We start from the raw sequence: 12,610 nt of genomic DNA, 5'->3' as shown, positions 1-12,610 counted from the left end.
CTGCTTTCTTAAAGTTAATTCTACCTTCTGTGTCTTAGTTATGATTTCTTCCCAAATCCAGCTTTGCATTAAGAAAAGCAGCACAGTTATAATTCTTACAGAACCCGCTCATCAGCATCGCTGGTATCTATCCCCCAGCACTAGTTACTCTGTCTAAGACCAGGCCACTTCTAACAACAAAATATATGTACACAATGACCCTGGGCAGTTTGAATGGTCGATATTAAAACATGAGCTTGTTCTTACAGTTTAACTGAATTTCTCCGTTGCTTAACAAATCTAAAACAAATGCTTCTTATGCACAACTGACAATATCCGACAGCCATTTGACCTGCCTCAGTGCACTTCACATGAAATAAAAAACCCTTGGCTCTTTTTAGATTTGCACGCTTATCATAGCTTAATATACCCAATGAGATGGCTAAAATGTTGCCAAAGCCAACCACTAAGTTGGCTTCAACCTAAAAGTTTTAGCTTCAATGGTAGCAGATTATAATAAATGTCAGATATACTATAATTTCACTTTTTCTTTTCCCAAAAGAAACTGTCGTAATAAAACACCATCGACTGAAGAGACAGATATATGCTATAAATTCATGCTCATCTTTGTATTTCTCCAAGAAGATCTTTTGAATTTGTCATTCACACTTACATACACATTTTATTACAGATTACAACCTCAGAGAGAGCATTAAATACACACAGACAAACCCATAGCAATGACTTTCTGCACACTCTGCAGACTGATGCTTCACTGAATCAAATGCAAGCAAAAGCTGAAAATCTCCTTGTGTGTCACACAGCAGCAGCATCACACATGGATGGCTTTCACCTTTCTCTCTGAGGGAGAAATGGCTCCATCTCTATATTATACGCCAGTAATAAACCAATTGCCTTGTGTTACTATGCATACAATTGCAAGATCTAGATAAAGCATAAGCAAAAAACCGAAGTATGTTAGTAAACTGACTACCCCATCCACATTGTTACATCCAGACAGAATACCATTGGAATCAAATTGTCTTCATTAAAGCATCACAAAAAGCAGCACAAAATAAATCAGTTCTCCCTTCTCTCCAAATTCCTGTTTCAAAAACTAGGTTTCCCGTTGGTTCTAAACGCATCATTTAACAAAACTCAAGTGTGTAATACTCTGAGCAGCCACTAATTATAAAAATCCCAAGCAGCAACATAGGGGGAGACAACATCTGAAATCCCGAGCTGTCATTTGTCATTAGGAGTCTCAGTTAACACAAGCCCTAAATCCAAAGTTATTATTTATATAGTCTTTGAGGACTTTTTGTCATTTTGAAGTCCAAAGACAGAGGACACAAGCACACAAAAACATTGCAAGTCCCCCTGGTACCAGGTATGCAGGAGTGGGAGGAGGGAAGGGGAAGCTGGGCTTTCTTCATCCCCCGCCCGCCCCCCCCCCCCAGCAAGAGGTTCCCAGGGAAAACACAATGTCCATAATTTTTAATACCTTATTATGAACAGGTTCCATAGCTATGTGGCATTTATGACAAATTGAGATAATCCCTTGTCCCCCATACACACATATTGCTCCTCAACAGCTAATCCCCCCCCCCCCAGTACAAAGACAGCTAATGTTTAACAGTCTCTGTTTCATGATCCAAAACGCAGCAGAAAGCAAAGGGGGTGGCAACTGGGGGTGGGATGAGGGATATTCCGCTTTATGATGAGGTCCCCTATTCTATCCCCCCCGCCCCGCCATTCCCTCTCCCCCCACCCTTCCCTCTCCCCCGCCTCCCTGCCCCTCTCCTCACGCCCCCCCCGCCATTCCCTCTCCTCACGCCCCCCCTGCCCCTCTCCTCACGCCCCCCCTGCCCCTCTCCCCCGCCCCCCTCCTCACGCCCCCCCCGCCATTCCCTCTCCCCCCGCCCCCCCGCCCCTCTCCTCACGCCCCCCCCGCCATTCCCTCTCCCCCCGCCCCTCTCCTCACGCCCCCCCCGCCATTCCCTCTCCCCCCGCCCCCCTGCCCCTCTCCTCACGCCCCCCCCGCCATTCCCTCTCCCCCCGCCCCCCCGCCCCCCTCCTCCTCACGCCCCCCCTCCTCACGCCCCCCCGCCATTCCCTCTCCCCCCGCCCCCCTGCCCCTCTCCTCACGCCCCCCCCCCGCCCCCCGATGTGCTGCAGCGTCAGACCCTCCCCCTCAGCAGCATCAGCTCCATCTTGGCCTCCAGCCGCCCAGCCGGCCCTGGGTGCGTACGAGGCTCTGAGGCGCCACAGACCGGTGGGGGGGGGGCCGGCGGGGCGAACGGACCCTGCTCCCCCCTCATTTACCTGCGCCCTCCGCAGCGGGCCGGCGGGTGCGCAGCTCCAGGGAGGGGGGTGTCGCCGGGCGGGGGGAGGGGCGGCTCTCGACTCCCCCGCGGATGGTTGCGGGGGGGGGAGGTGCGGGGCGGCGGCTCCTCCTCACAGGCCGGCCCGGGCTCCGGCGGCGTCTCCTCAGCAGCCCCAGCCGCCGCCAAGCGACACAAGCGAGCGGGACCCGGCGACGCGGAGCGAAGGGGGGAGGAGCAGGGCAGAGGGAGGCTGCGTGCGCGCTCACACACGCGCGTGCGCGCCCTCCCAGTTCCGCGGAGACGAGCGCGCCACATCCCAGCGGAGCGGGGCGGGGCAGGGAAGGGGCGGGGGGGGTACGCCAGGGGGCGGGGGCGCGCGCCGGAGGGGAGCCGTGCGCGCGCGCGCGCGCGAGGGGCGGGCTCCGCTCTGAGGGGCGGCGTGTCCCTGCGGGGAAACACCCGGGGACCGGGACCAGCGCGGGGGCGGGCGGCTGCTCCCCGTGCTCTTCGTCCGGGCGGCGTTGCGGAACCGGGGAGCCGGTTTCGCCGCTGGCCCGGCCCGGCCCGGCCCATCGCTGCGGCGAGCCCCCGTCCCGCCCGGCTGGGAGGGAAGGCCGGAGGCGCCCCGGGAAGCGCTGCCGCGGAAGCTAGGGGCGGGGGTAAAGCTGCGTGGGGCAAGGAGGCAAATCAGCGCGGCCGATGAGGGTTTTTGAACGGGGAAGCGTAGAGGGGACCCTTAAAAAGAAATCACCTTCCCTGACCGGGAATCGAACCCGGGCCGCGGCGGTGAGAGCGCCGAATCCTAACCACTAGACCACCAGGGAGCGTTAGGGAGGGTTTTTCACACAGCCTTAACTTCCTATCGGTGTTTCACTTTCATTTTCATAGTCAATACGCCATGGGAGAGAAAGTGGGTGAGGTCATATCTTTGACTGGTGCAGTGTCTGTTGGTGAGAGAGACAAGCTTTGGAGCAGGCCCTGAAGAAAGGCTCTGTGTAAGCCCCAAAGCTTCTCTCTTGCACCAACAGAAGTTGGGCAAATAAAAGAGATGACCTCACCCACCTCCTCTCTGTAATAGCTGGGTCTAACTGCAATACAACATAGCAAAGTGAATGCCTAGCCTGCATTTAATCTGCTATATCAATGCAAAAAGAAAAGGAGGACTTGTGGCACCTTAGAGACTAACCAATTTATTTGAACATAAGCTTTCGGGAGCGACAGGTCACTTCATCGGATGCACAGCTCACTTCATCCAATGCATTCATCCGATGAAGTGAGCTGTCGCTCCCAAAAGCTTATGCTCAACTAAATTGGTTAGTCTCTAAGGTGCCACAAGTCCTCCTCTTCTTTTTGCGAATACAGACTAACAGGGCTGCTACTCTGAAATATGTCAATGCAGTATTTTTAAATAAGTGAAAGGTATTATGATACACTGAGTGCTCCAAAGAGCAGCACCTTTCTTTCAACTATTGTCGGATCCTCCAGCCTCAGACTTACATATTAAAAATGCCCAGCATGTTACTGATAGTAGTCATTTGATCTATTTCTCCGCAATTCCATGCATGACATTTCTCAGCAATGAAAAAGTCACCAACGCCACCATCCCCAGCCAAACAGAAGGTGAGAGGGATGGCAGGAGCCTTTCCTCTGACGCCTCCCCAGAAGCAAGTGGGGCTAAGCTGCAATCAGGAGCAGCTGTGGTGCTGGGACAGCCGGGCACAGAAGGGAGGCAGTGCCTGGCAGAAAGAGGGTAGGATTTGCTGGGAGGTAAAGCCAGGGTGCATCACCCTGCGTGGGCAGGCCAGGGTGAGATTGATGGGGCAGCAGGAGTTTTGGGCTGTCTCCCTTGTTCCCCATTCTGCCCTGTCCTTTTTCAGCCTCTGCCCCCATTTTGTCCCATGTCCCCCACTTCAGCCTCTTCTGTCCCTGCATCACATCCCCTCCCCCTCATTCTGCACTCACCCTGCTGTGGGGGTGGGGCCTGCAAGCACAGGTAGGCGCATAGAGACCCCTGGCCCCTCTGCCTCGGACAGGGGTGGGAAAACTTTTTGGCCTGAGGGCCACATTGGGGTATGGAAGCCATGAATGCTCACGAAATTGGGGGTAAGGATGCAGGAGGGGTTGAGGGCTCTGGGGTTGGGCCAAAAATGAGTTCAGGGTGCGGGAGGGGGCTCCGGGTTGGGGTGCGGGAGTGTGGGCTCTGGGGATGAGGGGCTTGGGGTACAAGAGGGAGTTCTGGGCTGGGATCGAGGGGTTTGGAGGGCGAGAGGGGATTGGGGTGCGGGAGGGGGCCTCAGGGGTGCAGGCTCCTGGCGGCGCTTAGCACAGGCAGCTCCCAGAAGCATATCCCCGCTCCAGCTTCGAGGCACGGCCAGGTGGCTCTGTGGCCCTTCCTGGTCCACAGGCACCACCCCTGCAGCTCCCATTGGCTGGGAATCGCGACCAATGGGAGCCGCAGGGGCAGTACCTGAGGACAGGACAGCGCAGCGAGCTGACTGGCCACACCTCCGTGTACTACGTAGGAGCCGGAGGGGGGTCATGCTGTCTTCTTCCTGGGAGCCACGTGGAGTGGGGCAAGCTCCTGACCCTGCTCCCCAGCTGGAGCTGAGGGCCAGATTAAATGGTCTGACAGGCCAGATGTGGGCTGTGGGCCATAGTTTGCCCACCCCTGGCCTAGGAGCTGCAGGGACATGCTGGTGGGAGCTGGGGAGCCCCCCAGATAAGCACTGCCCCACACCCAAACCCCCTGCCCCTAGCCATGAGCCCCCTCCCACACACCCAAACTGCTGCTGCTCCTGCTGCCCACTGCGGAAGTCATGAAGATCACGGAAAGTCACGGAATCTGCAACTTCCATGACCTCTGTAACAGACATGCAGCCTTACTTATAGCATGGGAACATAGGAATTGCCAGACGGGATCAGACCCCAGGGCCATCACATCCAGAATCCTGTCTCTGACAGCTGCCAACACCTGATGCTTCAGAGGAAGGTGTAAGAAGTCTGCGGTAGCAGATGTGGGATAATCAGACCCCCACATTGATCTCATCTTAATCTCTAATAGAGATTGGTTTAAGCCCCGAACCACAAAGATTAATATCCCTTCCAGAATTTTTGTTAGCGTAATTTATAAGAGCTCTAGATATTCTTGTGATCCATATAAATGTCCAGTCCCATTCTGAGTTTTGCTAAGTTCTTGGTCTCAACTTTGACAAACTTTAACTGTTTGGAACTAATATTGCATGCTTCAGCAGGGATTTCATTTTTTTAAGTTTGAGCAAAAGTGATTCAGACAGTTTTGAGAAAAGAGATCAGTGAAATATATCATCGGCAATCCCTCAATTCGAGGATGATCTCTACTACAGATTTACATATGGGTCTGAGATGACTCAGGAGTCTGATCCTGGAACCACAGATCTGCCCACAGTAGATACAGATATTTCCTGATGGGTCAGCTGCCTGCTGGGAGAAATTCTTTCTTTTTCCTTCCTTCTCTCTCTTTTCTGCTTTAAGGGCAAGACGCTTCTCCTCAAAGTGGGCCACTGCCTGATGGAGGATGTGGCACCAGTGACATATATACATATCACTCTCAAGCCTCCCAAAATCACACCAACTGGTTCCATTTAAGTCTGCTTTAATGGCTCAGCATTCACCATATACCAATGTCATATGGAGTTCAGATGGAGAACACAGTAGAGGAGCAGGTAAAGTGAAGACTTTTTTACTGGAATATGCTTTATTTACTATTCTGTATCACAGCAGATCTATGTTTCTTGCAAAATCACTTTGGATGCTAAAAAAAGTGTGTATCTGATCTCTCTGAGGCCACATCCATGCTCCACTAGGGCTCCCTGATAGCTCACGTCAGAGCATTAGAGTAGAGCTGATTGACATGTTGGTTTGGTTTGTATTTTAAGTCACCCAGAGACATTTAAAGTTAGTTATTTCTCAAGCATCTGCCTTACTTTTTTGGCATTTGGCGCACAAAAATAAATGCAGCTAATTCTAAACCATATTTTAAGGTATCTTTAAAAGCATCCTTTTTTACTGTAACCAACCTTTAATCATGACTGTCAATTTGTGGTATGTATTTTATTTAAAATTACTGGAATGGTAAGATGAAAAGATGGCAGCTATAGCACAGACATGCATTACTTTCATTTTTTTTTTTTTTAAACACACACACACACACACACACACAGGCTCAAAGTCTGGGTGTTTTTCCCAGTAGCTTAAATTTCCAGGATTCTTCTGTTTATTCTCCTGGTGGTGATATCATTGTCCATGTAGTATGCTGAACTTGTGAACTCCCTTCAAGCTTATGCATTTGGAAATATGAGTTGTCAAGGTTCCTTCCCCACTGATCTGTAGGGTACAGATGTGGGGATCTGCATGAAAACCCCCTCAGCTTATTTTTAGCAGCTTAGGTTAAAACTTCCCCAAGGTACAAATTATTTTACCTTTTGCCCTTGGACTTTATTGCTGCCACCACCAAGCGTCTAACAAATATATAACAGGGAAAGAGCCTGTTTGGAAACGTCTTTCCCCCCAGAATCCTCCCAAACCCTACACCCCCTTTCCTGGGGAAGGCTTGATAAAAATCCTCACCAATTTGCATCGGTGAACAAAGACCCAAACCCTTGGATCTTAAGAACAATGAAAAAGCTATCAGGTTCTTAAAAGAAGAATTTTAATTGAAGTAAAAAAAAATCACCTCTGTAAAATCAGGATGGTAAATACCTTACAGGGTAATCAGATTCAAAACATAGAGAATCCCTCTAGGCAAACCCTTACGTTACAAAAAGACACAAAAACAGGAATATACATTCCATTCAGCACAGCTTATTTTATCAAAAAAAGAAAAGGAGTACTTGTGGCACCTTAGAGACTAACAAATTTATTTGAGCATAAGCTTTCGTGAGCTACAGCTCACTTCATCGGACGAAAGCTTATGCTCAAATAAATTTGTTAGTCTCTAAGGTGCCACAAGTACTCCTTTTCTTTTTGCAAATACAGACTAACACAGCTGCTACTCTGAAACCTTATTTTATCAGCCAATTAAACAAAACAGAATCTAACACATATCTAGCTAGATTACTTACTAAGTTCTAAGACTCCATTCCTTTTCTGTTCCCGGCAAAAGCATCACACAGACAGGGAGACCATTTGTTTCTCCCCCCCCCACCCCAGCTTTGAAAGTATCTTGTCTCCTCATTGGTCATTTTGGTCAGGTGCCAGCGAGGTTATCCGAGCTTCTTAACCCTTTACAGGTGAAAGGGTTTTTCCTCTGGCCAGGAGGGATTTTAAAGGTGTTTACCCTTCCCTTTATATTTATGACATGAGTCCACCATTGTTTAAGCAGGGAGCCCTGGATAACCTTTCCAATGTTTCATTAAGCACTGCATAGCTGGGTTACAGCACCGGGTCTCAAACAAAAGCCCTGCAGAGTTGAGTAATCTTTCAAAACCTAAGGATCAAACGGTTTCACTTGCACCAACACCTTTCACATTCAGTTCCAGTTTGCCCTTTATTACCCCTTAAGAGGTCAATTAAGACAAGTGCACAGGTGCAAAATACTACAGTTAGGAAGGAAAAATCAAATGCACAAACACAAACTGGGGAATAATTGGCTAGGAGCCATACTGCTGAAAAGGAGATGGGGCTGTAGGAGAGCACAAATTGAACATGAGCCCAACACTGTAATGCAGTTGCTAAAAAGGCTAATATCATTCTGGCATGTGTTAAAGGAGGGCCATATGTAAGACATGGCAGGTACCTGTCCCACTCTACTAGGCATTGTTAAGCCTCTGCTGGAGTCCTGTGTCCCATTCTGTGCGCCATAGTTAGAAATAGGGGAATACTTTCTAACTATAAGGATAGTTAGGCTCTGGAATAGGCTTCCAGGTAGCTCGTGGCGTCACCCCACCAGTGATTTTTAAGAACAGGTTGGACAAATAACGGTCAGGAATGGTCTAGGTTTACTTGGTCCTGCCCAGCGCATGGGTCTTGACAAGGTGACCTCTTGAGGTCCCTTCAAATGCTATACATCTTTGATTCTCTGATATCTGGGCCTTGTGAGATCTCCACATTATATGCATTAGCACAGCTTCTGGCCTTTCACAGTTCTAACAGGCCTTTTCCCATTTGACTACTCTGACCCACATTTTTAAAGGAATAAATTATAATGCATTTACTAACAGAATAATCAGGCTGAATCCTGTTATACTGCAGTAGTGCCATTCATTCAATACATCAGTGGGCACATGCCCATTATCTTGGTGTGCACTGAAGAGCCACCAAGCAAAATTGAGCTACTTTGTCACCTTATAGTGCCCCAAACAGGTGAAGAAAGACATATACACACTTATTAGTATTCCTTGAATTGATCACATGCTGGGACAGATACATGGTCCATCCTGTCTCCAACTGTGGCCTGCTCCTGAATGGAAGATACTTCATTATTATTCAGTGATGTTTCTGTTCCTATAGCATCCAGAGACTCAGAAAGAATCAGTTCCCCAGTGCATTAGGGAAAACAAAACCTGTACAAACAAAGATATGATCCTACTCCAAATTGCTTACGTTCTAAAAGTTTTAATTTCATCCTTGCTCCCATTGTTGATCCATTTTTTCAGAGTGAAGCCTTTGTAATTTTGGTCTCCCTAGTCTAAAATAGAGTTGCTATTATTTATATCAAATTATTTTTTCAAACAATATTTGCTTTAACATTAGCATGGAGTAGTAAATTCCACAACTTAATTGCATGTTATGTAAAAAGTAGTTCCTTTCAGCTGCTTGGAATTTGTTGCCTTTTAATTTCAGCGCCTGGGATCAGACAAACAGGAGAAGCACTACCTTTGTAACCTTCACTATTTTATATACAACAGTCATATCCCCCTTTACTCACCTAACCAGACTAGTAAGGGTTATTTATTTATTTTCCACCCTTTAATAGACATTTCTCATTGATGTCTCCAAATCATTTTTTGTGCCTCTCTCTGGTCCTTCGAAACTGAACACCATGTTGAGGGTAAGGGCCTAGATACCTTTTATCATCTCTTATGACTGCAGAAGACTTCGCACTTGAAAATTAAAAGAAAAATCAGATCTCTTGGTCTGCGTTTTGCTTAATTGGGACCGTTGCAATATTTGGTGGAGTTTATATATAAATTACTAATGTCCCCGTGTTTCAATTACTACAAATATTTTCAGGGTGGGGAGGATTTATTGAAAACAGATAAAAACTGAAGTTACAAATCAGCTCCATTGAAATCCCGCCATACCCTAGTTTGATGGTTCACTTTTCCGTTTCCCATCTCTGCAGCCCTTGGTGGATGCGTGTTGTAATTCCTGGTTCTATGAATCTCCATTTTGACATTATGAATTTTCGTACTGGCACAGGGAAGAAGCCAAGCCTTGCTCTCCTGAGTTACTTCTCTACGAAAGCTCAGTTCAGACACTGCAACTGTATTATTATTTTTATGAAGTACCTACTTCTCCTGGTTGAGATGAATCTTTGATCCATCTTTGTTATATGAGTGGTTGATCTTCGCAGCGGCGTGGAGCAAAAATATTTTCCATCCAACGACTGTAACCTTGTCTGCTTTTCTGGCTGCACTGATGGAGGCCCAAGATCATGACTCCTGACCAGGGGCACACAGTAAATAGATACCACTGCATTAATGCCCCAATGGTAGGTGCTTCAGAAATACTACACATTAGGTTGGGTCCCAGAGTTTTGCATCATGAACAACATCTTCCTTGCAACAGTGAAGTGATGCAATGAAAAAAAATTACCAACTGCTGTGAAAGAAGAACCTTCTCAGCAGTGGAAGGGGGTCCAAGATGCAGGCTAACTGCTGCACAGTCAACAGCACCAGTGTAGGAGGAAATGTCAATATTAAGTAAAAGGCGTCGAACCTGGTAACATTAGCCCCAGAATCTGACAAGCAGTGCTGGGAATACAGATCTTATAAATTCAGAGCAACGAGGAAAAATAATCAGGTTTAAAAAAAAAACCAGAGGAATGGGAAGGAGGAGATTCTGAAAGAAGTGATGATGCTCTGTAATAATTTATGAATACTGTATGGTGACCTGATTATTGGGATGTTTGCTGTATGAATATATTGATTTAGATTAATAAAGGAGTTGTCAGGGAGGGAAAAGGGAACAATGGCTCAAAATAAGCCACTCCTCAGAAAATGGTTGATGGTTAATGGTTGATAAGAGACAAAGGCCTGAAGTAGCTTTGAAGATTCTACTGCCTAGTTCCAGCTAATTTACAGAACTGGTTTGGGTGACTGGGGCCAACGCCCGAAGTCACAAGAACAGAGGAGCTCTGGTTGGATTAAAAGGGAGAGAGCAGAGAGTTGTCAGACCAGACTGACAGACAGGTCCTTACGGGGGCAGGATGTCTTGGCTGCCATCAGTGGGTGACATGCCATAATGTAAGATAGACGCGTGTAGTTTGTGTTCTAAAATCCTCTAAATGCTTTGTTCCTACTGTTAAAACAGTATTTTGGCTTTAAGACGACTGTTTTGTCACTGAATACCACTGGTCACAGACTGGCACAAGGAAGAACGACAGGTACCACACCCAGTCAGACCTATTAGGAAAGCAAAGTTAGTACACAGGGTATGGTAGCCGAGGGCCTGGTCTAAAAGTAGGATAAATGCAGATTTCCACCCCAGGGCATTTAGATTTGAGGCCTGCCAACTGAGTGCAGGGTGCACACCGACCAGAAAGGGGGCAAAGATGCAGCTAGCACTGTAATGGTAACAGGGTATAGGTATGTGGTCTTGGGTATTGTACTTAACCCTTCAGGGCCAGAGTTTTAAAAGGCAATTAGGTGCATAACTCACATTGAAATCAATGGGAGTCAGGTGCCTAAATACCTTTAAAGATGTGGCCCTCACTCCCATTTCCTCTTCTGCAAAAGGAGGACAAATTTCCTAATGACAGCTGTAATCAGACAGTTTATTAGTGTTTGTAAAGCACTTTAAGATCCTTTGATAGAGGTATTTACAAACACAAATCTCTTCTCCCATCAGTGCTAGCACCTACAGCAGCTGTCTGGGGGTCTGTACTTTCTGCTTGGAACCTGCCTCCTGCCCTCACCCTGACAGTCCAGCCTTGCCATAAAATGTCTTCAACTGTAATCCTTGAGTTAACAGCTGTGGAAAAGCAAACATTCTTCCCTTATTGCTCAGCCTGCAAGGAGATGTGCCAGGGACTGACAAGTTCTCTGCCTGACCGTGGATGAGGAAGATATATTGATAGTTCATGGCTAGGTGGGGATATGGAGAACTGGAGACAATAGGCCAAATCCTGTTCACGGAGGAGAGCCATTGCCCTCCTCTCATGGGACCAGCTGAAAAGAGATGCATAAGACCATGCACCCACTGCAACAGAGAGGCTCTTTCTACTGCAGTGTCCAAAACACAAGGGAGTACACGATATTTCCTCAAATTACCACCAATTCAGAGAGACATTGAAGAGCAATGGGAAAAGCTCTGCTTGACCCTGGGAGAAAGGAGATGGCACTATATTATGTACCAACGGACTACCCGATCAAATATAAGTAGTCGTGACAGACAGACAGGATCAAACCCCAAATCCAGTGTATCCATCCTGGGCAGGTCATAACCACATCTGACAACACAGGGCTGATGTTCTTATTCTTTTACCCTATGTGAAGCTGGTCAAGCCATTGAAAACTGAGTTGGTGCTCTGGCTCTCCCCTCCACCCACCTTTTCTACGCCACAAAAGAATCCAGCATCTGCGGAGTGAAGTGCTTTCAACAATATTATGCCTATGATTGTTGCTCACAACTCATGTGGATGGCACTGGGAGCTGCATGACCGGATCATGATAGACTGCGGCCTCATGTTTGGAAGTGAGGCAGCAAATATGAATAAAACCAAATAGCTTTTGTGGTCGGCCAGTGGAAGTCTCCAGTTCAGCCACCTGGCTGCCCTCTGAAAGGAGAAAATATTTCCCTATGAGGTCACAGAGCTCTGCTGTCTTTCCCTGAAACATATGTCTACTCCATATTCATCCTTCTCCAAATGTTGTGCAGCCTTTGGAGCAGTTCCAGACTAATCAGAGTCAGAATTTCCCTTTTCCTTGCACTGCTTTAGTCACACATGACTGTCAACACAGTTTCCAAGAAGCTATTTTCCAGGATTATCATGCTAAAAATTTAAGCCAGTGTTTCAGCTGCTGCTTTTCCATATTCCAAGTTTCTCTGGCTTGAAGAGCTTCCAGAATTGTTGCTGCTGCTGCCACCAAAGCTCATATATGGGA

The 12,610-nt window shown here is 47.7% G+C and overlaps 1 protein-coding gene and 1 non-coding gene across 6 annotated transcripts in view; both read right to left on the bottom strand.

The window, feature by feature from the left end:
- DNAJC5 (DnaJ heat shock protein family (Hsp40) member C5) overlaps nucleotides 1-3,077 on the bottom strand; it is a 62,567-nt gene extending 59,490 nt beyond the window's left edge. For 4 of the 5 annotated variants that reach the window (XM_073308936.1, XM_073308938.1, XM_073308937.1 and 1 more), the window contains exon 1: nucleotides 2,305-2,565. The gene's annotated coding sequence lies outside the window, so the exon portion shown is untranslated. Of the gene's footprint in view, nucleotides 1-2,304; nucleotides 2,566-3,057 lie in introns of those variants that run through there. The other variant, XM_073308940.1, reaches the window with a different exon arrangement.
- Nucleotides 3,059-3,130, bottom strand: TRNAE-CUC (transfer RNA glutamic acid (anticodon CUC)). Its single transcript has one exon. It is a non-coding gene; the product is annotated as a tRNA-Glu (tRNA).
- Between the last annotated feature and the right edge of the window lie 9,480 nt (nucleotides 3,131-12,610).

Source organism: Lepidochelys kempii, chromosome 13, assembly GCF_965140265.1.
Source record: "Lepidochelys kempii isolate rLepKem1 chromosome 13, rLepKem1.hap2, whole genome shotgun sequence".
Classification (NCBI taxonomy): Eukaryota; Metazoa; Chordata; order Testudines; family Cheloniidae; genus Lepidochelys; species Lepidochelys kempii.
Note: the sequence above shows the minus strand (reverse complement) of the source record. Positions and strands in the feature narration are given on the sequence as shown.